Raw genomic sequence first — 22500 nt, forward strand, 5'->3', positions numbered from 1 at the left:
TAAAAAAACGGTCACCTTCCTTCAAAATCTATCTCCTCTGAGCGCGTTTGTCGTTTCGGCTTCAAACTAACACAGGAGAGAGATTAAACCCTTGTGTATAAAATAACAGAACAGCGTTTTAATACCTGCTCCGGTTTTGATTTTATGACCCTTCAAAGACCCGCTGCGATGATGCGCTGCTGTTTTTTTAAGATGGCTGCTTAAAAGCAGGAAGCACCAACGTGCCCACACAATGCAGACAAGGTAGGTACACTAGACAAAAGTCTTGGGACACTTCCGACTAAAAGTAGACAAAAGTATTGGGACACTTATGACTATCACTGGACAAAAGTCTTGGGACACTTAGGACTAGCACCTGCCAAATACGCGGGCCCGACCAATGCTGCTTGCAGCTTTAATTATTATTATTCCGCCGCCTCTTTGAGCACTAATTTGACCCACTTAACATGCTTCAAAACTCACCATATTTGACCCACACATCAGGACCTGCGAAAATTGTCTTTTAATAAAAAAAACGAACCCCAAAACTCAAAATTGCGCTCTAGCGACCCCTAGGGAAAAAAAACTAGACTGGCTGTAACTCCCACTAGGAAGGTCGGAGAGACATGAAACAAAAACCTCTATGTAGGTCTGATTTAGACCTAAATTTCATTAATGGTACATTCTCGGGCAAAAATCAACAGGAAGTTGGCAATTCCCCCTTCAAGACAAAAAAGTACTAAAAACAGTCAATTTTGCCTTTTTGAGCTTTAATTTGACCCCCCTTAACATGCTTCAAAACTCACCAAACTGAACACACACATCAGGACTGGCAAAAATTGCGATCTAATAAAAAAACCTAACCCCAAATTTAAAAATTGCGCTCTAGAGCAATTTTTTAATAAAACGGAGAAAAAACTGCTCCTCGGAAGAAAAAAATGACAAAACTGCCTGTAACTCCCACTGGGAAGGTCGGAGAGACATGAAACAAAATCCTCTCCGTAGGTCTCACTTAGACCTACATTTCATAAATTGACACCCCCCAGCAAAAATCCACAGGAAGTTTGCTATTCCCCCTTCAAAACAAAATTTTTGTAAAAAACGGTCACCTTTCTTCAAAATCTATCTCCTCTGAGCGCGTTTGTCGTTTTGGCTTCAAACTAACACAGGAGAGAGATTGAACCCTTGTGTATAAAAATATAGAACAGCTTTTTAATACCTGCTCCGGTTTTGATTTTATGACCCTTCAAAGACCCGCTGCGCTGATGCTGCTGCGCTACTGTTTTTTTTAAGATGGCTGCTTAAAAGCAGGAAGCACCAACGTGCCCACACAATGCAGACAAGGTAGGTACACTAGACAAAAGTCTTGGGACACTTCAGACTAAAAGTAGACAAAAGTATTGGGACACTTAGGACTAGCACCTGCCAAATACGCGGGCCCGACCAATGCTGCTTGCAGCTTTAATTATTATTATTCCGCCGCCTCTTTGAGCACTAATTTGACCCACTTAACATGCTTCAAAACTCACCATATTTGACCCACACATCAGGACCTGCGAAAATTGTCTTTTAATAAAAAACAAAAAAACCCAAAACTCAAAATTGCGCTCTAGCGCCCCCTAGGAAAAAAAACTAGACTGGCTGTAACTCCCACTAGGAAGGTCGGAAAGACATGAAACAAAAACCTCTATGTAGGTCTGATTTAGACCTAAATTTCATTAATGGTACATTCTCGGGCAAAAATCAACAGGAAGTTGGCAATTCCCCCTTTAAGACAAAAAAGTACTAAAAACAGTCAATTTTGCCTTTTTGAGCTTTAATTTGACCCCCTTAACATGCTTCAAAACTCACCAAACTGAACACACACATCAGGACTGGCAAAAAATTGCGATCTAATAAAAAAAACTAACCCCAAATCTCAAAATTGTGCTCTAGCGCAATTTTTTAATGAAACGCACAAAAAACTGCTCCTCGGATGAAAAAACTGACAAAACTGCCTGTAACTCCCACTGGGAAGGTCGGAGAGACATGAAACAAAAACCTCTATGTTGATCTCACTTAGACCTACATTTCATAAATTGACAACCCCCAGCAAAAATCAACAGGAAGTTTGCTATTCCCCCTTCAAAACAAAATTTTTGTAAAAAAACGGTCACCTTCCTTCAAAATCTATCTCCTCTGAGCGCGTTTGTCGTTTCGGCTTCAAACTAACACAGGAGAGAGATTAAACCCTTGTGTATAAAATAACAGAACAGTTTTTTAATACCTGCTCCGGTTTTGATTTTATGACCCTTCAAAGACCCACTGCGCTGATGCTGCTGCGCTACTGTTTTTTTAAGATGGCTGCTTAAAAGCAGGAAGCACCAACGTGCCCACACAATGCAGACAAGGTAGGTACACTAGACAAAAGTCTTGGGACACTTCAGACTAGCACCTGCCAAATACGCGGTCCCGACCAATGCTGCTTGCAGCTTTAATTATATTAGTGTTTTTACAAGCATTTAAAGATTACTTGACCAAAATATATATATATATATATATATATATATATATATATATATATATATATATATATATATATATATTTTGGTATTTAATTCTAGCCTCTGATCTATTGTAGCAAATGAATTGTGCACCGGTTTCCAGGAAGGTGTTGCAACTCTACTCTAAAAGGTAGAAGGAATTTATTGAAAACATGTCTGGTAATGAAATTTATTTTAATTTATTAATTCATTTGATAGGAAAATCATAATCCCCCAACCCCCCTAAAAAACAACAACATAAAAATAAAAAAAATAAAAAACATTACAAAAATAAACAAAATACAAAAATAAAAAAAATATTTAAACATTTTTACAAACTGTGATTTCCACTCCAACAAAATCCTTCTACGAGCTGGTAAAGATGCAAAGGCGATTCTATCCCTAAAAGTCTGCTTAATTTTTGGATAGTTTGGTGGAATTCCAAAAATAGCCAGCAACTTGAGGGTTCCAGGTTCGATCCCCGGATTGTGGAGGACATTTTGGGACAGCATGGTGGCCAGCTATTAAGTCGTCTGTTTTCATCGCAAAATCCCACAGTATTCTGGACATCTGTGTTGGTGAATCTTTTGCAATTTGTTCAATGAACAATGATAGCAAAGAAGAAAGCTGTAGGTGGGAAGCGGTGTATTGCGGCCGGCTGCAGCAACACAAACACAGCCGGTGTTTCGTTGTTTACATTCCCGGAAGATGACAGTCAAGCTTTACCATTGGCCTGTGGAGAACTGGGACAACAGAGACTCTTACCAGGACATACTTGCCAACCCTCCCAAATTTTTCCGGGAGACTCCCGAAATTCAGCGCCTCTCCCGAAAACCTCCCGGGACAAATATTCTCCCGAAAATCTCCCGATTTTCAGCCGGAGCTGGAAGCCACGCCCCCTCCAGCTCCATCCAGACTAGAGATAAATTGTATTATTATGTTTATTTTACCTAAAAATAAATATATTTATTAATTAAAAAAAACAAAAAAACTAAATAAATTTTTACTATATTTTTGCTAAAAAAAAATATAGTAAAAAAAAAAAAATAATAATTTAGTTTTTTTTTTTTAAATTTAGTTGTTTTTTTTAAATATTTTTTATTTTTACTATATTTTTGCTAAAAACATGCCCTGCGATGAGGTGGCGACTTGTCCAGGGTGTACCCCGCCTTCCGCCCGATTGTAGCTGAGATAGGCTCCAGCGCCCCCCGCGACCCCTAAGGGAATAAGCGGTAGAAAATGGATGGATGGATGGATGGATATATTTTTGCTAAAAACATCAAAATTTATTGTATTTTTATTTGTATTTTTTTGTGACTCCTTATTACATCCAGCCATAGAATTATACATTAAAATAAACATATTTGAAATAATTGATTTTAAATGATCATAATAATTCATTTAAAATGACCATATTTAATTATTAAAATAATTGCTTGTTTATCAACAACTTTAGCATTTTATTCATTACATTTTGAAACTCTCAGAAGCCAAGCAATGTTATATTCCTTAATATTTATTTATGCAAGTTTGAAGTATCAATTATCTAAACACAGTTTTGTTTGCATATTTTCAGGATATATATATATATATATATATATATATATATATATATATATATATATATATATATATATATATATATATATATATATATATATAATGTATGAAATACTTGACTTGGTGAATTCTAGCTGTCAATATACTCCTCCCCTCTTAACCACGCCCCCAACCACGCCCCGCCCCACCCCCCACCTCCCGAAATCGGAGGTCTCAAGGTTGGCAAGTATGTGCCAGGAGGACTTTTGAGTTGGATACGCAGACACGGTACCGTGAGTACGCTTCCAAACATTTGATCGCTTGCCCGTACGTGCGTGCCGCTAGGTGCATGTCACGTACATAACTTTGGGGAAATATATGTGCTGTATGAACTTTGGGGAGGTGAACGCTACTTTGGGCTGTGGGATTGAGTGTGTTGTGCAGGTGTTTGAGTTGTATTGGCGGGTTATATGGACGGGAGGTTTTTGTTATGCGGGATTAATTTGTGGCATATTAAATATAAGCCTGGTTGTGTTGTGGCTAATAGAGTATATATATATATGTCTTGTATTTATTTACTGTTTTAGTCCCATACGCCTCTCACAGCATCTTCTCTATCTGAATCGCTCCCACTGCCCTCTAGTCCTTCACTCTCACTTTCCTCATCCACCAATCTTTCATCCTTGCTCAAATTAATGGGGAAATCGTCGCTTTCTCGGTCCGAATCGCTCTCGCTGCTGGTGGCCGTGATTGTAAACAATGTGCGGATGTGAGGAGCTCCACAACCTGTGACGTCACGCTACTCGTCTGCTACTTCCGGTACAGGCAAGGCTTTTTTATCAGAGACCAAAAGTTGTGAACTTTATCGTCGACAGAGGTGGGTAGAGTAGCCAGAAATTGTACTCAAGTAAGAGTACTGTTACTTTAGAGATTTATTACTCAAGTAAAAGTAAGGAGTAGTCACCCAAATATTTACTTGAGTAAAAGTAAAAAGTATGTTGTGAAAAAACTACTCAAGTACTGAGTAACTGATGAGTAACATAAACACACACATACACACATATATATATATATATATATATATATATATATATATATGTCTTAATAAGGTTATCCAAAAAATAGTGCTCGATACCGTAGTAGAGCGCAATATATGTATGTGTGGGAAAAAAATCACAAGACTATTTCATCTCTACAGGCCTGTTTCATGAGGGGGTTCCCTCAATCATCAGGAGATTTTAATGGGAGCATTCACATACCATGGTTTATATAGGGCACAGAGTGGGTGGGTACAGGCTGGCGTAGGGGCGTGGTGATTGGCTCATGTGTTACCTAGGAGGTGTTTCCGTCTGTGGCGGCATGCTGATACAATTTCGCTGCGCTTGTTGAGGGATGACAGGTCTGGACGGTAAATAATAAACAGTTTCTCTTTCAAGCATAGGTTGCATCTTTTATTACCACTATTGTAAGGTGTGCTGGATGCAAGAATTTGCCATGTTATTGAATATTCAACGTTATTGTCTTTGAGGTCCCAAATGTGTTTGCTGAGTTCTGTGGTATTCCGCAGGTTTTGGTTCCTGAAAGAAGCCTTGTGATTGTTCCATCTGGTTTTGAACTCCCCCTCGGTTAATCCTACATATGTGTCGGATGTGTTAATGTCCTTGCGTGTTACCTTAGATTGGTAGACAACTGATGTTTGTAAGCACCCCCCGTTGAGAGGGCAATCAGGTTTCTTTCGACAGTTGCAGTCTTTGTTGGTTTTGGAGTCGCTCTGTCTGGGGGCCGACGGCTCATTTGCAATTGTTTTGTTGTGGTTTGAGATGATTTGTCGTATATTGTTCATGCAGCTGTAGCTCAATTTAATGTTGTTCTTGTTGAATACTTTTCTTAGGGTGTTGTCTTTGGGAAAGTGTTTGTCAATCAGATTGAGGAATTTGTGTCCAATGTTAGTTGAGACGTTTTTGCTGTATGGGGGGTTGTACCAGATGATGTCGTTTCGTTTTCTGTTCTTTTTTGGCTGGTTTCCTGGCGTAGGTTCATAGGTGAGGGTGAAATTGTATCCGCTTTCATCAAGGGCTTTTTGGTACGGGGGGGTTGCTTGGTCAAATTCAGCTTTGCTAGATGACAGCATCGATAGCCTTTTATTAATTCCGGTAGGTATTCTTTTCGTGGTGGTGGGTGGGTGGTTGCTGTCATGGTGCACGTATTGGAGTGTTGTGTTGGGTTTCGTGAATGGTTGGTAGCTGTTATTTCTCAGGTTGAAAGTGACGTCAAGGAAGTTGACGGTTTGCTTGTTGGCTTCAATCGTGATCCGTAGGCCGTTCTCTTTGAAAATTTGGCATATATATATATATATATATATATACACACACATATATATACATACATTGATATATACAGTATATAATTTATATTTATTTATTTTGCCGTTTTTGTTTACATGTTAAAGGTGTTTTAATGAATATACATGCATGTTTAACACATATAGATTCCTTTCTTTCATGAAAACAAGAATATAAGTTGGTGTATTACCTGATTCTGATGACTTGCATTGATTGCAATCAGACAGTAGTGATGATAACGTCCACGTTTTCAAATGGAGGAGAAAAAAAGTTCCTCCTTTCTGTCTAATACCACATGAAAGTGGTTGGTTTTTGGCATCTTATTTGTTCATCTTCCATATTCGTTTTTATACACTTTACAAGAAATACATTGGCGGCAAAATCCGTAGCTTGCTAGCTTGTTAGCTTGTTTGCGCTGGCTTTCGGAGACTCTTATTTTGAAAGCGCAGGCGCGATGGAGCGGCACTTTTATTGTGAAGACAGGAACTGTGCAGTCAGTCTTTAGGCTTTTGACGGGATGTACGGTTGAAATAAAAAAGGGTCTTTTTTCCTTCACACTTTTGATTGATTGATTGGAACTTGTATTAGTAGATTGCACAGTACAGTACATATTCCGTACAATTGACCACTAAATGGTAACACCCGAATACGTTTTTCAACTTGTTTAAGTCAGGTCATGTGACCGCCTGGCTCTGTTTGATTGGTCCAACGTCACCAGTGACTGCATCTGATTGGTGGAACGGAGTGAACGTCACCAGTGACTGTATTTGTTGAAACGCAGGCACTATGAAGGTCTGTCTGACAAAGCAAAACAAACAAAGCGTGCATTAACAGATCGATAACAATTAGTAGCGAGTAGCGAGCTGAATGTAGATAAAAGTAGCGGAGTAAAAGTAGCGTTTCTTCTCTATAAATATACTCAAGTAAAAGTAAAAGTATGTTGCATTAAAACTACTCTTAGAAGTACAATTTATCCCAAAAGTTACTCAAGTAGATGTAACGGAGTAAATGTAGCGCGTTACTACCCACCTCTGATCATCGATGTTCTCTACTAAATCCTTTCAGTAAAAATATGGCAATATCGCGAAATGATCAAGTACGACACATAGAATGGACCTGCTATGCCCGTTTAAATAAGAAAATCTCATTTCAGTAGGCCTTTAAATGTAACTTCAACTTGTATTTGAAGGGATGTACTTGCATTATTATTATTATTATGTAAAAGCGCTTTGAGTCACTAGAGAAAAGCGCTATATAAATATAATTCACTTCAATTCTGCACAAGGCGCCAATTTAAAATGTAGTGCATCTGCAAGATGTTTAAAAATATAAAATCCAGAAGACTCTCAGACAGGAACAGGACCAGATTATGTCTTTTAATACTTGCAGGAGTCAACTGATAACATGTGTCTGCGTACAAGTTTAGTTAGTCAAATAGTTGCGATGGACATCCTTAAGCTGTATCGGACTAAGCGTTGAACAAGATGTGTTATCATTTATTTGTATCCCTGCAGATTTACAGTCATTGTCATCCAAAACTTTGCCAAATTCTGCTTCCCGGTTTTTTTCTAACGCTTTGTTTTAATTAATTTTGGCCAAAGGGGGCGCATTTCAATTTCTTACACACACTTGTTATTTCATATGTTGGCCAAAGGTGATGAGGTGGCGACTTGTCCAGGGTGTACCCCGCCTTCCGCCCGATTGTAGCTGAGATAGGCTCCAGTGCCCCCCGCGACCCCAAAGGGAATAAGCGGTAGAAAATGGATGGATGGATGTTTTAATTAATTTTGGCCAAAGGGGGCGCATTTCAATTTCTTACACACACTTGTTATTTCATATGTTGGCCAAAGGTGATGAGGTGGCGACTTGTCCAGGGTGTACCCCGCCTTCTGCCCGAATGCAGCTGAGATAGGCTCCAGCACCCCCCGCGACCCCAAAAGGGACAAGCGGTAGAAAATGGATGGATGGGCTTTGTTTTACTTCACTTTTACAACGTTGGCTTCCTGTCGCACTCGTTTTGTGTCAACCAAGGAATGAGAGCATTTTTACATCAGCAGAGGGAGTCGTAACTTCTGCCCCGACCACACACACACACACACACACACACACACACACACACACACTGCCGACATGCTCCTCTGCAACAAGTGGGGATGTGGTTTATTTCAACTTGTGAGTCAGGCATGTTTGTGCGGGGCCGCAGCTGGAGGGCCCCACCCTGTGCTTACACTTATGCTTGTATTTCTGACCTTCTGGAGACCTCTGAAAAATGCCTACCCCTTTAAGACCAGCCTTTCTAGATATGTAAAGATTTGTATTTACAACATTAATAATATATACATACTATCCAAATATAAAAAAGGTAAGCTTTTAGTTGTTGTATTTTGGTTTGTTTTCTTTGTTTGTATTTGTGTGAATGTTCCATGCAAACATTCACACATATGCTTTTCTACACCAAAATTCACCTATTTATTATTTAACTTCTCCAGATTTTGGCACGCTCAACCTTCCACATTTTTCATCCAATTGAAACCCTTCCAACTTCAAATTGTTCATTACAATAATAATCAGAATTGTATTAAAAAAAAAAATTCACTATTTTACAAGAATCACAAAAAAAAAATGGCAATATTGTGATAAGTCAGAATTTTATACGACAAATGTCACCATTTTGCATTAAAAAGTCATAATTTTACATTAAAAAAAGTCATAATTTTACGAGAAAATATTGCAATATTACAGAAACAGAAAGAATATGAGAAATTGTTCCCAATTTTATAAGAAAAAAGTTGACACATTGTGAGAAAAAGACTGCTTTATAGTTTTGTTTTGTTTTTGAATTTTTTGTTCGTAATTGGTTTTTAATCTTCATTGTTTACTTCAAGTTATTACAGTATGTCTCTATATACATATTTATGTATTTATTTTAATTACTTTTGGCCAATAGGGGCGCATTTCAATTTCTTACACACTTGTTATTTCATATGTTGACCAGAAGGGGAGCACTTTTAAAAGCGACACACAGTCAATTTGAAAAATCCCTCTTTAGGACCAGCCTTTCTAGATATATTAAGAAGTGTATTTACAACATTAATAATATATACATACTATGTATATGAAAAAGCTTGTGAAAAATGAGTTGGAATTTCACAAGAAAAAGGTCACAATTTCACTAGAAAAACTTAGAATTTTGGCAGTATTATAATAAAAGTCGTAATTTTACTCAACGCAAGTCAAAATTTTGCAAGAAAAACTGAACATTTGTGCAATATTATGTGAAAAGTTGGAATTTTACTCAATAACAGTCGCAATTTTACAAGAAAAGCTTAAAACTTTGGCAATATTATAATAATCGTTGGAATTTTACTTGGCAAAAGTATGACAAAAGTCATAATTTTACTCAAAAAATTTCACTATTTTACAAGAACAACAAAAAAATGGGCAATATTCTGATAAAAAGTCAGAATTTTATATGACAAATGTCACCATTTTGCATTAAAAAGTCATAATTTTTCATTAAAAAAGTCATAATTTTACGAGAAAATATTACAATATTACAGAAACAGAAAGAATATGAGAAATTGTTCCCAATTTTATAAGAAAAAAGTTGACACATTGTGAGAAACAGACTGCTTTATAGTTATTTATTTTTTTTGAATTTTTTGTTCCTAATTGGTTTTTAATCTTCATTATTTACTTCAAGTTATTACAGTATGTCTCTATATACATATTTATTTATTTATTTTAATTAATTTTGGCCAATAGGGGCGCATTTCAATTTCTTACACACACTTGTTATTTCATATGTTGACCAGAGGGGGAGCACTTTTAAAAGCGACACAGTCAATTTGAAAAATCCCTCTTTAGGACCAGCCTTTCTAGATATATAAAGAAGTGTATTTACAACATTAATAATATATACATACTATGCAAATATGAAAAAGCTTGTGAAAAATGAGTTGGAATTTCACAAGAGAAAGGTCACAATTTCACTAGAAAAACTTAGAATTTTGGCAGTATTATAATAAAAGTCGTAATTTTACTCAACGCAAGTCAAAATTTGCAAGAAAAACTGAACATTTGTGCAATATTATGTGAAAAGTTGGAATTTTACTCAATAACAGTCGCAGATTTACAAGAAAAGCTTCAAACTTTGAAATTTTGGCAATATTATAATAATCGTTGGAATTTTACTTGGCAAAAGTTTACTCAAAAAATTTCACTATTTTACAAGAACAACAAAAAAATGGGCAATATTCTGATAAAAAGTCAGAATTTTATATGACAAATGTCACTATTTTGCATTAAAGTCATAATTTTACATTAAAAAGTATTAATTTTACGAGAAAATATTGCAATGTTACAGAAACAGAAAGAATATGAGAAATTGTTCCCAATTTTATAAGAAAAAAGTTGACACATTGTGAGAAAAAGACTGCTTTTATAGGTAATTATTATTATTATTTTTTTTTTTCGTAATTTTTTTTTAATCTTCATTATTTACTTCAAGTTATTACAGTATGTCTATATATACATATTTATTTATTTATTTGAATTAATTTTGGCCAATAGGGGCGCATTTCAATTTCTTACACACACTTGTTATTTCATATGTTGACCAGAGGGGGAGCACTTTTAAAAGCGACACACAGTCAATTTGAAAAATCCCTCTTTAGGGCCAGCCTTTCTAGATGTATAAAGAAGTGTATTTACAACATTAAACTATGTATATGAAAAAGCTTGTGAAAAATGAGTTGGAATTTCACAAGAAAAAGGTCACAATTTCACTAGAAAAACTTAGAATTTTGGCAGTATTATAATAAAAGTCATAATTTTACTCAACGCAAGTCAAAATTTTGCAAGAAAAACTGAACATTTGTGCAATATTATGTGAAAAGTTGGAATTTTACTCAATAACAGTCGCAATTTTACAAGAAAAGCTTAAAACTTTGAAATTTTGGCAATATTATAATAATCGTTGGAATTTTACTTGGCAAAATTATGACAAAAGTCATCTTTTTACTCAAAAAATGTCACTATTTTACAAGAACAACAAAAAAAATAGGCAATATTCTGATGACTAATGATCTACTGCTAACGATGGATTCTGATGCGTCATCTATGTTGCTGCTTCTTGATCTTAGCGCTGCTTTCGATACCGTCGATCATAATATTTTATTAGAGCGTATCAAAACACGTATTGGCATGTCAGACTTAGCCTTGTCGTGGTTTAACTCCTATCTTACTGACAGGATGCAATGCGTCTCCCATAACAATGTGACCTCGGACTATGTTAAGGTAACGTGCGGAGCCCCCCAAGGTTCGGTTCTTGGCCCTGCACTCTTTAGTATTTACATGCTGCCGCTGGGCGACATCATACGCAAATACGGTGTTAGCTTTCATTGCTATGCTGATGACACCCAACTCTACATGCCCCTAAAGCTGACCAACACGCCGGATTGTAGTCAGCTGGAGGCGTGTCTTAATGAAATTAAACATTGGATGTCTGCTAACTTCTTGCAACTCAACGCCAAGAAAACGGAAATGCTGATTATCGGTCCTGCTAAACACCGACATTTATTTGATAATACCACCTTAACATTTGACAAGCAAACAATTACACAAAGCGACTCAGTAAAGAATCTGGGTATTATCTTCGACCCAACTCTCTCCTTTGAGTCACACATTAAGAGTGTTACTAAAACGGCCTTCTTTCATCTCCGTAATATCGCTAAAATTCGTTCCATTTTGTCCACTAGCGACGCTGAGATCATTATTCATGCGTTCGTTACGTCTCGTCTCGATTACTGTAACGTATTATTTTCGGGTCTCCCTATGTCTAGCATTAAAAAATTACAGTTGGTACAAAATGCGGCTGCTAGACTTTTGACAAGAACAAGAAAGTTTGATCATATTACGCCTATACTGGCTCACCTGCACTGGCTTCCTGTGCACTTAAGATGCGACTTTAAGGTTTTACTACTTACGTATAAAATACTACACGGTCTAGCTCCAGCCTATCTTACCGATTGTATTGTACCATATGTCCCGGCAAGAAATCTACGTTCAAAGAACTCCGGCTTATTAGTGATTCCCAGAGCCCAAAAAAAGTCTGCGGGCTGTAGAGCGTTTTCTATTCGGGCTCCAGCACTATGGAATGCCCTCCCGGTAACAATTAGAGATGCTACCTCAGTAGAAACATTTAAGTCCCATCTTAAAACTCATTTGTATACTCTAGCCTTTGAATAGCCCCCCTTTTTTTAGACCAGTTGATCTGCCGTTTCTTTTCTTTTCTCCTCTGCTGCCCCCTATCCCTTGTGGAGGGGAAGACACACAGATCCGGTGGCCATGGATGGGGTGCTGGCTGTCCGGGGTCGGGACCCGGGGTGGACCGCTCGCCTGTATATTGGTTGGGAACATCTCTGCGCTGCTGACCCGTCTCCGCTCGGGATGGTTTCCTGCTGACCCCACTGTGGACTGGACTCTTACTGTTATGCTGGATCCACTATGGACTGGACTCTCACAATATTATGTTAGACCCACTCGACATCCATTGCATTCGGTCTCCCTAGAGGGGGGGGGTTACCCACATATGCGGTCCTCTCCAAGGTTTCTCATAGTCATTCACATCGACGTCCCACTGGGGTGAGTTTTTCCTTGCCCTTATGTGGGCTATACCGAGGATGTCGTTGTGGCTTGTGCAGCCCTTTGAGACACTTGTGATTTAGGGCTATATAAATAAACATTGATTGATTGATTGATTGATTGATAAAAAGTAAGAATTTTATATGACAAATGTCACCATTTTGCATTAAAAAGTCATAATTTTACATTAAAAAAGTAATAATTTTACGAGAAAATATTGCAATGTTACAGAAACAGAAAGAATATGAGAAATTGTTCCCAATTTTATAAGAAAAAAGTTGACACATTGTGAAAAAAAGACTGCTTTTATAGTTAATAATTTTTTTTGAATTTTTTGTTCGTAATTGGTTTTTAATCTTCATTATTTACTTCAAGTTGTTACAGTATGTCTATATATACATATTTATTTATTTATTTTAATTAATTTTGGCCAATAGGGGCGCATTTCAATTTCTTATACACACTTGTTATTTCATATGTTGACCAGAGGGGGAGCACTTTTAAAAGCGACACACAGTCAATTTGAAAAATCCCTCTTTAGGGCCAGCCTTTCTAGATATATAAAGAAGTGTATTTACAACATTAAACTATGTATATGAAAAAGCTTGTGAAAAATGAGTTGGAATTTCACAAGAAAAAGGTCACAATTTCACTAGAAAAACTTAGAATTTTGGCAGTATTATAATAAAAGTCGTAATTTTACTCAACGCAAGTCAAAATTTTGCAAGAAAAACTGAACATTTGTGCAATATTATGTGAAAAGTTGGAATTTTACTCAATAACAGTTGCAGTTTTACAAGAAAAGCTTAAAACTTTAAAATTTTGGCAATATTATAATAATCGTTGGAATTTTACTTGGCAAAATTATGACAAAAGTCATCATTTTACTCAAAAAATGTCACTATTTTACAAGAACAACAAAAAAATGGGCAATATTCTGATAATAAGTCAGAATTTTATACGACAAATGTCACCATTTTGCATTAAAAAGTAATAATTTTACATTTAAAAAAGTCATATTTTTAAGAGAAAATATTGCAATATTACAGAAACAGAAAGGATATGAGAAATTGTTCCCAATTTTATAAGAAAAAAGTTGACACATTGTGAGAAAAAGACTGCTTTATAGTTTTGTTTTGTTTTTTGAATTTTTTGTTCGTAATTGGTTTTTAATCTTCATTATTTACTTCAAGTTATTACAGTATGTCTATATATACATATTTATTTATTTATTTTAATTAATTTTGGCCAATAGGGCGCATTTCAATTTCTTACACACACTTGTTATTTCATATGTTGACCAGAGGGGGAGCACTTTTAAAAGCGACACACAGTCAATTTGAAAAATCCCTCTTTAGGGCCAGCCTTTCTAGATATATAAAGAAGTGTATTTGCAACATTAATAATATATACATACTATGTATATGAAAAAGCTTGTGAAAAATGAGTTGGAATTTCACAAGCAAAAGGTCACAATTTCACAAGAAAAACTTAGAATTTTGGCAGTATTATAATAAGTCATAATTTTACTCAACGCAAGTCAAAATTTTGCAAGAAAAACTGAACATTTGTGCAATATTATGTGAAAAGTTGGAATTTTACTCAATAACAGTCGCAGTTTTAAAAGAAAAGCTTAAAACTTTGAAATTTTGACAATATTATAATAATCGTTGGAATTTTACTTGGCAAAAGTATGACAAAAGCCATCATTTTACTAAAAAAATGTCACTATTTTACAAGAACAACAAAAAAATGGGCAATATTCTGATAAAAAGTCAGAATTTTATATGACAAATGTCACCATTTTGCATTAAAAAGTCATAATTTTACATTAAAAAAGTCATAATTTTACGAGAAAATATTGCAATGTTACAGAAACAGAAAGAATATGAGAAATTGTTCCCAATTTTATAAGAAAAAAGTAGACACATTGTGAGAAAAAGACTGCTTTTATAGGTAATTATTATTATTATTTTTTTCTTCCCGTAATTGGTTTTTATCTTCATTATTTACTTCAAGTTATTACAGTATGTCTCTATATACATATTTATTTATTTATTTTAATTAATTTTGGCCAATAGGGGCGCATTTCAATTTCTTACACACACTTGTTATTTCATATGTTGACCAGAGGGGGAGCACTTTTAAAAGCGACACACAGTCAATTTGAAAAATCCCTCTTTAGGGCCAGCCTTTCTAGATATATAAAGAAGTGTATTTACAACATTAATAATATATACATACTATGTATATGAAAAAGCTTGTGAAAAATGAGTTGGAATTTCACAAGAAAAAGGTCACAATTTCACTAGAAAAACTTAGAATTTTGGCAGTATTATAATAAAAGTCGTCATTTTACTCAACGCAAGTCAAAATTTTGCAAGAAAAACTGAACATTTGTGCAATATTATGTGAAAAGTTGGAATTTTACTCAATAACAGTCGCAGTTTCACAAGAAAAGCTTAAAACTTTGAAATTTTTGCAATATTATAATAATCGTTGGAATTTTACTTGGCAAAATTATGACAAAAGTCATCATTTTACTCTAAAAATGTCACTATTTTACAAGAACAACAAAAAAATGGGCAATATTCTGATAAAAAGTCAGAATTGTATATGACAAATGTCACCATTTTGCATTAAAAAGTCATAATTTTACATTAAAAAAGTAATACTTTTATGAGAAAATATTGCAATATTACAGAAACAGAAAGAATATGAGGAATTGTTCCCAATTTTATAAGAAAAAAGTCGACACATTGTGAGAAAAAGACTGCTTTTATAGGTAATTATTATTATTATTATTTTTTTTTCGTAATTGGTTTTTAATCTTCATTATTTACTTCAAGTTATTACAGTATGTCTCTATATACATATTTATTGATTTATTTTAATTAATTTTGGCCAATAGGGCGCATTTCAATTTCTTACACACACTTGTTATTTCATATGTTGACCAGAGGGGGAGCACTTTTAAAAGCGACACACAGTCAATTTGAAAAATCCCTCTTTAGGACCAGCCTTTCTAGATATATAAAGAAGTGTATTTACAACATTAATAATATATACATACTATGTATATGAAAAAGCTTGTGAAAAATGAGTTGGAATTTCACAAGAAAAAGGTCACAATTTCACTAGAAAAACTTAGAATTTTGGCAGTATTATAATAAAAGTCGTCATTTTACTCAACGCAAGTCAAAATTTTGCAAGAAAAACTGAACATTTGTACAATATGTGAAAAGTTGGAATTTTACTCAATAACAGTCGCAGTTTTACAAGAAAAGCTTAAAACTTTGAAATTTTACAAGAACAACAAAAAGATGGGCAATATTCTGATAAAAAGTCAGAATTTTATATGACAAATGTCACCATTTTGCATTAAAAAGTCCTAATTTTACGAGAAAATATTGCAATATTACAGAAACAGAAAGAATATGAGAAATTGTTCCCAATTTTATAAGAAAAAAGTTGACACATTGTGAGAAAAAGACTGCTTTTATAGTTAATTATTTTTTTTGAATTTTTTTGTTCGGAATTGGTTTTTAATCTTCATACAGTATGTCTCTATATACATATTTATTTATTTATTTTAATTAATTTTGGCCAATAGGGGCGCATTTCAATTTCTTACACACACTTGTTATTTCATATGTTGACCAGAGGGGGAGCACTTTTAAAAGCGACACACAGTCAATGTGAAAAATCCCTCTTGAGGACCACCCTTTCTAGATATATAAAGAAGTGTATTTACCAAATTGATTTACAACAAACATTAACTAATATATACATACTATGCAAATATAGAAAAGGTAAGCTTTTAGTACATTTTTTTAGTACATTTTTCTTTGTTTGTAATTGGTTTTTAATCTTCATTATTTACTCCAAGTTATTACAGTATTTCTCTGTATACATATTTATCTATTTAAAAAAACAAAAAACAATTTGGTCAGAAGGGGCGCACTTCAATTCCTTACACACACTTGTTATTTCATATGTTGACCAGAGGGGGAGCACTTTTAAAACTGACACAGTCAATTTGAAAAATCCCTCTTTTTTGGGATCACCCTCATTTGTAACGTGCTTAAGGACCGATGACAAAGGAGTCAGGGACCACAGATGGCCCCTGTGCCGCACTTTGGGCTACCCAGCTGTATAAGCTAACTCTTAATGGCCACTATAGTCTTAGTCTTGTAGTGTATTTGTTCATCCTATGGTCACATATGGCTTGTCTTACGTCAGCACCGGAAGTCGGAATATCAGCCGTTCAACAAACAAAAATCCTGACTTTGGAGCAATGTTCACGGACTCTAGTATTTGCCTCTCTATTAGATGCAGCAGTTTTCCGTATTGGGACCATAATAGGGAAGTCCTTATTTAGCTTTTTTTTTTTTTTTATCATATACTGCTGCCTTTACACCTGTCAATGTTTACTTTTGTATGCACATTACATCAACAAACAAAAATCCTGACTTTGGAGCAATGTTCACGGACTCTAGTATTTGCCTCTCTATTAGATGCAGCGGTTTTCCCGTATTGGGACCATGATTTCAGTCCTAACTTGTTCACACCTCCTCATATGGACGATACTTTTCCTTCTAGATGTCCATCATTGTGTTCCACTCAAACTAAAGTGTAGTTTTTTTTCTTTTTACTTTTGTATGCACATTCAATCGACAACAAAAATCATCCTGACTTTGGAGCAATGTTCACGGACTCTAGTATTTGGCTCTCTATTAGATGCAATGTTATTGGGACACCATGGTTTATGTCATCACTTGTTCACACCTCCTCATATGGAAGATACGTTTCCTTCTTCATGTCTCAAGAAGGGTAGAAATACAAGAACACACACACACACACACACACACACACAGAGAGAGAGAGAGAGAGCCGTCCCCTTTCCCATCATTGTGTTCCACTCAGACTAAAGTGTAAGCGTCAATGTGGAGCAGCAGTGAGTAAAGTAGTGCTGGCCGGGTGGATGCCCGTTTGTGGTGAGTGTATTTCTGTGTGTGTGTGTGTGTGTGTGTGTGTGTGTGTGTGTGTGTGTGTGTGTGTGTGTGTGTGTGTGTGTGTGTGTGTGTGTTGGAATGTTAACGCTGTGGATGTTCTGGCACATTCACTGAGGACCCAGTCGACGTTTAACGTTCAAAACGCGGTTCGAAACCTTTTCTAAGGGGATTAATTGTCACTGAAAGGACGAAGACTCTTTTTGTTCCTTTGCTCAACTCTACTCATTAACTGGGAATAATTATTTAAAACATCATTTAAAACATCCGTATAAGCGCCTTTCCTTTAACATGTCAATCCAGAATTATTTGCATGACTAAATAAGCTCTATATGCTGTATTAGTGTTGTCCTCGTACTGTTATTGTGGTTATCTTTTTAATACTTTTCTAAATAAAGGGGACCACAAAAAAATGTCATTATTGTCTTTATTGTAACAACAAATGTTAGTGTACATGAAACATATGTTTATTATTGTCCTTTAGTCCTTAAATAAAATAGACAACTTTTCTTTCAGTAGTAAGTAAACAAACAAAAACTCCTAATTAGTCTATGCAGTAACATATTGTGTCATTTATACACCTATTATTTTATAAAGGACAAACTGTAAAAAATTATTATTGATCTACTTGTTCATTTACTGTTAATATCTGCTTATTTTCTGTTTGAACATGTTCTATCTACACTTCTGTTCAAATGTAATAATCACTTATTCTTCTCTTCTTTGATACTTGACATTAGTTTTGGATGATACCACACATTTAGATATCAATTTGATACCAAGTAGTTACAGGATCATACATTGGTCATATTCAAAGTCCTCATGTGTCCAGGGACATATTTACTGACTTATAAACATAATATTAATTTTTTTTAAAGGGAAAAATAATTTGTTATATCATGTGCGATACAAGCAGTCATGCAACGTGTTTACTTGTGTGTGATATCATGTGCGATTTGAGCAGTCTTGCCGCAATTTAACTTGTGTGTGATATCATGTGCGATACAAGCAGTCATGCAACGTGTTTGCTGGTGTGTGATATCATGTGCGATACAAGCAGTCATGCAACGTGTTTACTTGTGTGTGATATCATGTGCGATACAAGCAGTCATGCAACGTGTTTACTTGTGTGTGATATCATGTGCGGTACAGGAAGTCATGCAACGTGTTTCCTTGTGTGTGATATCGTGTGCGATACAAGTAGTCATGCAACGTGTTTACTTGTGTGTGATATCATGTGCGGTACAGGAAGTCATGCAACGTGTTTACTTGTGTGTGATATCGTGTGCGATGCAAGCAATCATGCAACGTGTTTACTTGTGTGTGATATGTGGTATAAAAGCGGTCCTGCAGTGTGTTTACTTGTGTGTGATATCATGTGCGATACAGGCAGTCACGCGGCATGTTAACTTGTCTGTGATATCATGTGCGATACGAGCAGTCATACAACGTGTTTACTTGTGTGCGATATCATGTGCGATACAAGCAGTCACGCAGCGTGTTCATTTGTGTGTGATATCATGTGCGATAAAAGCAGTCCTCCAACGTGCTTACTTGTGTGTGATATTATGCGTGATACGAGCAGTCTTGCAGCAATTTAACTTGTAAATTATATCATGTGTGATACAGGCAGTCATGCAACGTGTTTACTTGTGTGTGATATCATGTGTGATAAAAGCGGTCCTGCAGCGCGCTTACTTGTGTGTGATATCATGTGCGATACAAGCAGTTTTGCAGCTTGTTAACTTGTTTGTGATATCATGTGCGATACGAGCAGTCTTGCAGCATGTTAACTTGTGTGTGATATCATGTGCGATACGAGCAGTCATACAACATGTTTACTTGTGTGCAATATCATGTGCGATACAAGCAGTCACGCAGCGTGTTCATTTGTGTGTGATATCATGTGCGATAAAAACAGTCCTGCCACGTGCTTACTAGTGTGTGATATCATGTGTGATACAATCGGTCCTCCAACGTGCTTACTTGTGTGTGATATTATGCGTGATACGAGCAGTCTTGCAGCAATTTAACTTGTAAGTGATATCATGTGTGATACAGGCAGTCATGCCACGTGTTTACTTGTGTGTGATATCATGTGTGGTAAAAGTGGTCCTGCAGCGCACTTACTTGTGTGTGATATCATGTGCGATACAAGCAGTCATGCAACGTGCTTACTTGTGTGCGATATCATGTGCGATACAAGCAGTCATGCAAGGTGTTTACTTGTGTGTGATATCATGTGCGATACATGCAGTCAGGCAACGTGTTTACTTGTGTGTGATATCATGTGCGATAAAGTGGTCCTGCAGCATGTTAACTTGGCTGTGATATCATGTGTGATACAAGCAGTCATGTAATGTGCTTACTTGTGTGTGATATCATGTGCGGTACAAGCAGTCATGTAACGTGTTTACTTGTGTGTGACATCATGTGCGATACAAGCAGTCATACAACGTGCTTACTTGTGTGTGATATCATGTTGTGTAAAAGCGGTCCTACAGCGCGCTTACTTGTGTGTGATATCATGTGCGATACAAGCAGTCATGCAACGTGCTTACTTGTGTGCGATATCATGTGCGATACAAGCAGTCATGCAAGGTGTTTACTTGTGTGTGATATCATCTGCGATACATGCAGTCAGGCAGCGTGTTTACTTGTGTGTGATATCATGTGCGATAAAGTGGTCCTGCAGCATGTTAACTTGGCTGTGATATCATGTGTGATACAAGCAGTCATGCAACGTCCTTACTTGTGTGTGACATCATGTGCGATACAAGCAGTCATGCAACGTGCTTACTTGTGTGTGATATCATGTTGTGTAAAAGCGGTCCTACAGCGTGCTTACTTGTGTGTGATATCATGTGCGATACGAGCAGTCTTGCAGCATGTTAACTTGTCTGTGATATCATGTGCGATATGAGCAATCTAGCAGCATGTTAACTTATGTGTGATATCATGTGTGATATAAGCAGCCATGCAACATGTTTACTTGAGTGTGATATCATGTGCGATACAAGCAGCCATGCAACGTGCTTACTTGTGTGCGATATCATGTGCGATACAAGCAGTCATGCAAGGTGTTTACTTGTGTGTGATATCATGTGCGATACATGCAGTCATGCAACGTGTTTACTTGTGTGTGATATCATGTGCGATAAAGTGGTCCTGAAGCATGTTAACTTGGCTGTGATATCATGTGTGATACAAGCAGTCATGCAACGTGCTTACTTGTGTGTGATATCATGTGCGATACAAGCAGTCGTTTAACGTGTTTACTTGTGTGTGACATCATGTGCGATACAAGCAGTCATACAACGTGCTTACTTGTGTGTGATATCATGTTGTGTAAAAGCGGTCCTACTTGTGTGTGATATCATGTGCGATACAAGCAGTCATGCAACGTGCTTACTTGTGTGCGATATCATGTGCGATACAAGCAGTCATGCAAGGTGTTTACTTGTGTGTGATATCATGTGCGATACATGCAGTCATGCAACGTGTTTACTTGTGTGTGATATCATGTGCGATAAAGTGGTCCTGCAGCATGTTAACTTGGCTGTGATATCATGTGTGATACAAGCAGTCATGCAACGTGCTTACTTGTGTGTGATATCATGTGCGATACAAGCAGTCGTGTAACGTGTTTACTTGTGTGTGACATCATGTGCGATACAAGCAGTCATACAACGTGCTTACTTGTGTGTGATATCATGTTGTGTAAAAGCGGTCCTACTTGTGTGTGATATCATGTGCGATACAAGCAGTCATGCAACGTGCTTACTTGTGTGCGATATCATGTGCGATACAAGCAGTCATGCAAGGTGTTTACTTGTGTGTGATATCATGTGCGATACATGCAGTCATGCAACGTGTTTACTTGTGTGTGATATCATGTGCGATAAAGTGGTCCTGCAGCATGTTAACTTGGCTGTGATATCATGTGTGATACAAGCAGTCATGCAACGTGCTTACTTGTGTGTGATATCATGTGCGATACAAGCAGTCATGCAACGTGCTTACTTGTGTGCGATATCATGTGCGATACAAGCAGTCATGCAAGGTGCTTACTTGTGTGTGATATCATGTTGTGTAAAAGCGGTCCTACAGCGCGCTTACTTGTGTGTGATATCATGTGCGATATAAGCAGCCATGCAACATGTTTACTTGAGTGTGATATTATGTGCGATACGAGCAATCTTGCAGCATGTTAACTTATGTGTGATATCATGTGTGATATAAGCAGCCATGCAACGTGTTTAGTTGTGTATGATATTATGTGTGAAACGAGTAGTCTTGCAGCAATTTAACTTGTCTGTGATATCATGTGCGATACAAGCAGTCATGCAACGTGCTTACTTGTGTGCGATATCATGTGCGATACAAGCAGTCATGCAGCGTGTTTACTTGTGTGTGATATCATGTGCGATACAATCAGTCCTCCAACATGCTTACTTATGT

At 36.4% G+C, this 22500-nt stretch overlaps 1 protein-coding gene across 4 annotated transcripts in view; it reads left to right on the top strand.

Moving 5' to 3' along the window:
- Positions 1 to 22500, top strand: part of sash1b (SAM and SH3 domain containing 1b) — a 152346-nt gene that overhangs the window by 75019 nt on the left and 54827 nt on the right. The window contains exon 1 of one of the 4 annotated variants that reach the window (XM_061924495.1): positions 17962 to 18024. The exons of the other annotated variants lie outside the window; for them this stretch is intronic. The gene's annotated coding sequence lies outside the window, so the exon portion shown is untranslated. Of the gene's footprint in view, positions 1 to 17961; positions 18025 to 22500 lie in introns of those variants that run through there. 4 annotated transcript variants of the gene reach the window in all.

Source organism: Nerophis lumbriciformis, linkage group LG29 (assembly GCF_033978685.3).
Source record: "Nerophis lumbriciformis linkage group LG29, RoL_Nlum_v2.1, whole genome shotgun sequence".
In the NCBI taxonomy this organism is placed as follows: domain Eukaryota; kingdom Metazoa; phylum Chordata; class Actinopteri; order Syngnathiformes; family Syngnathidae; genus Nerophis; species Nerophis lumbriciformis.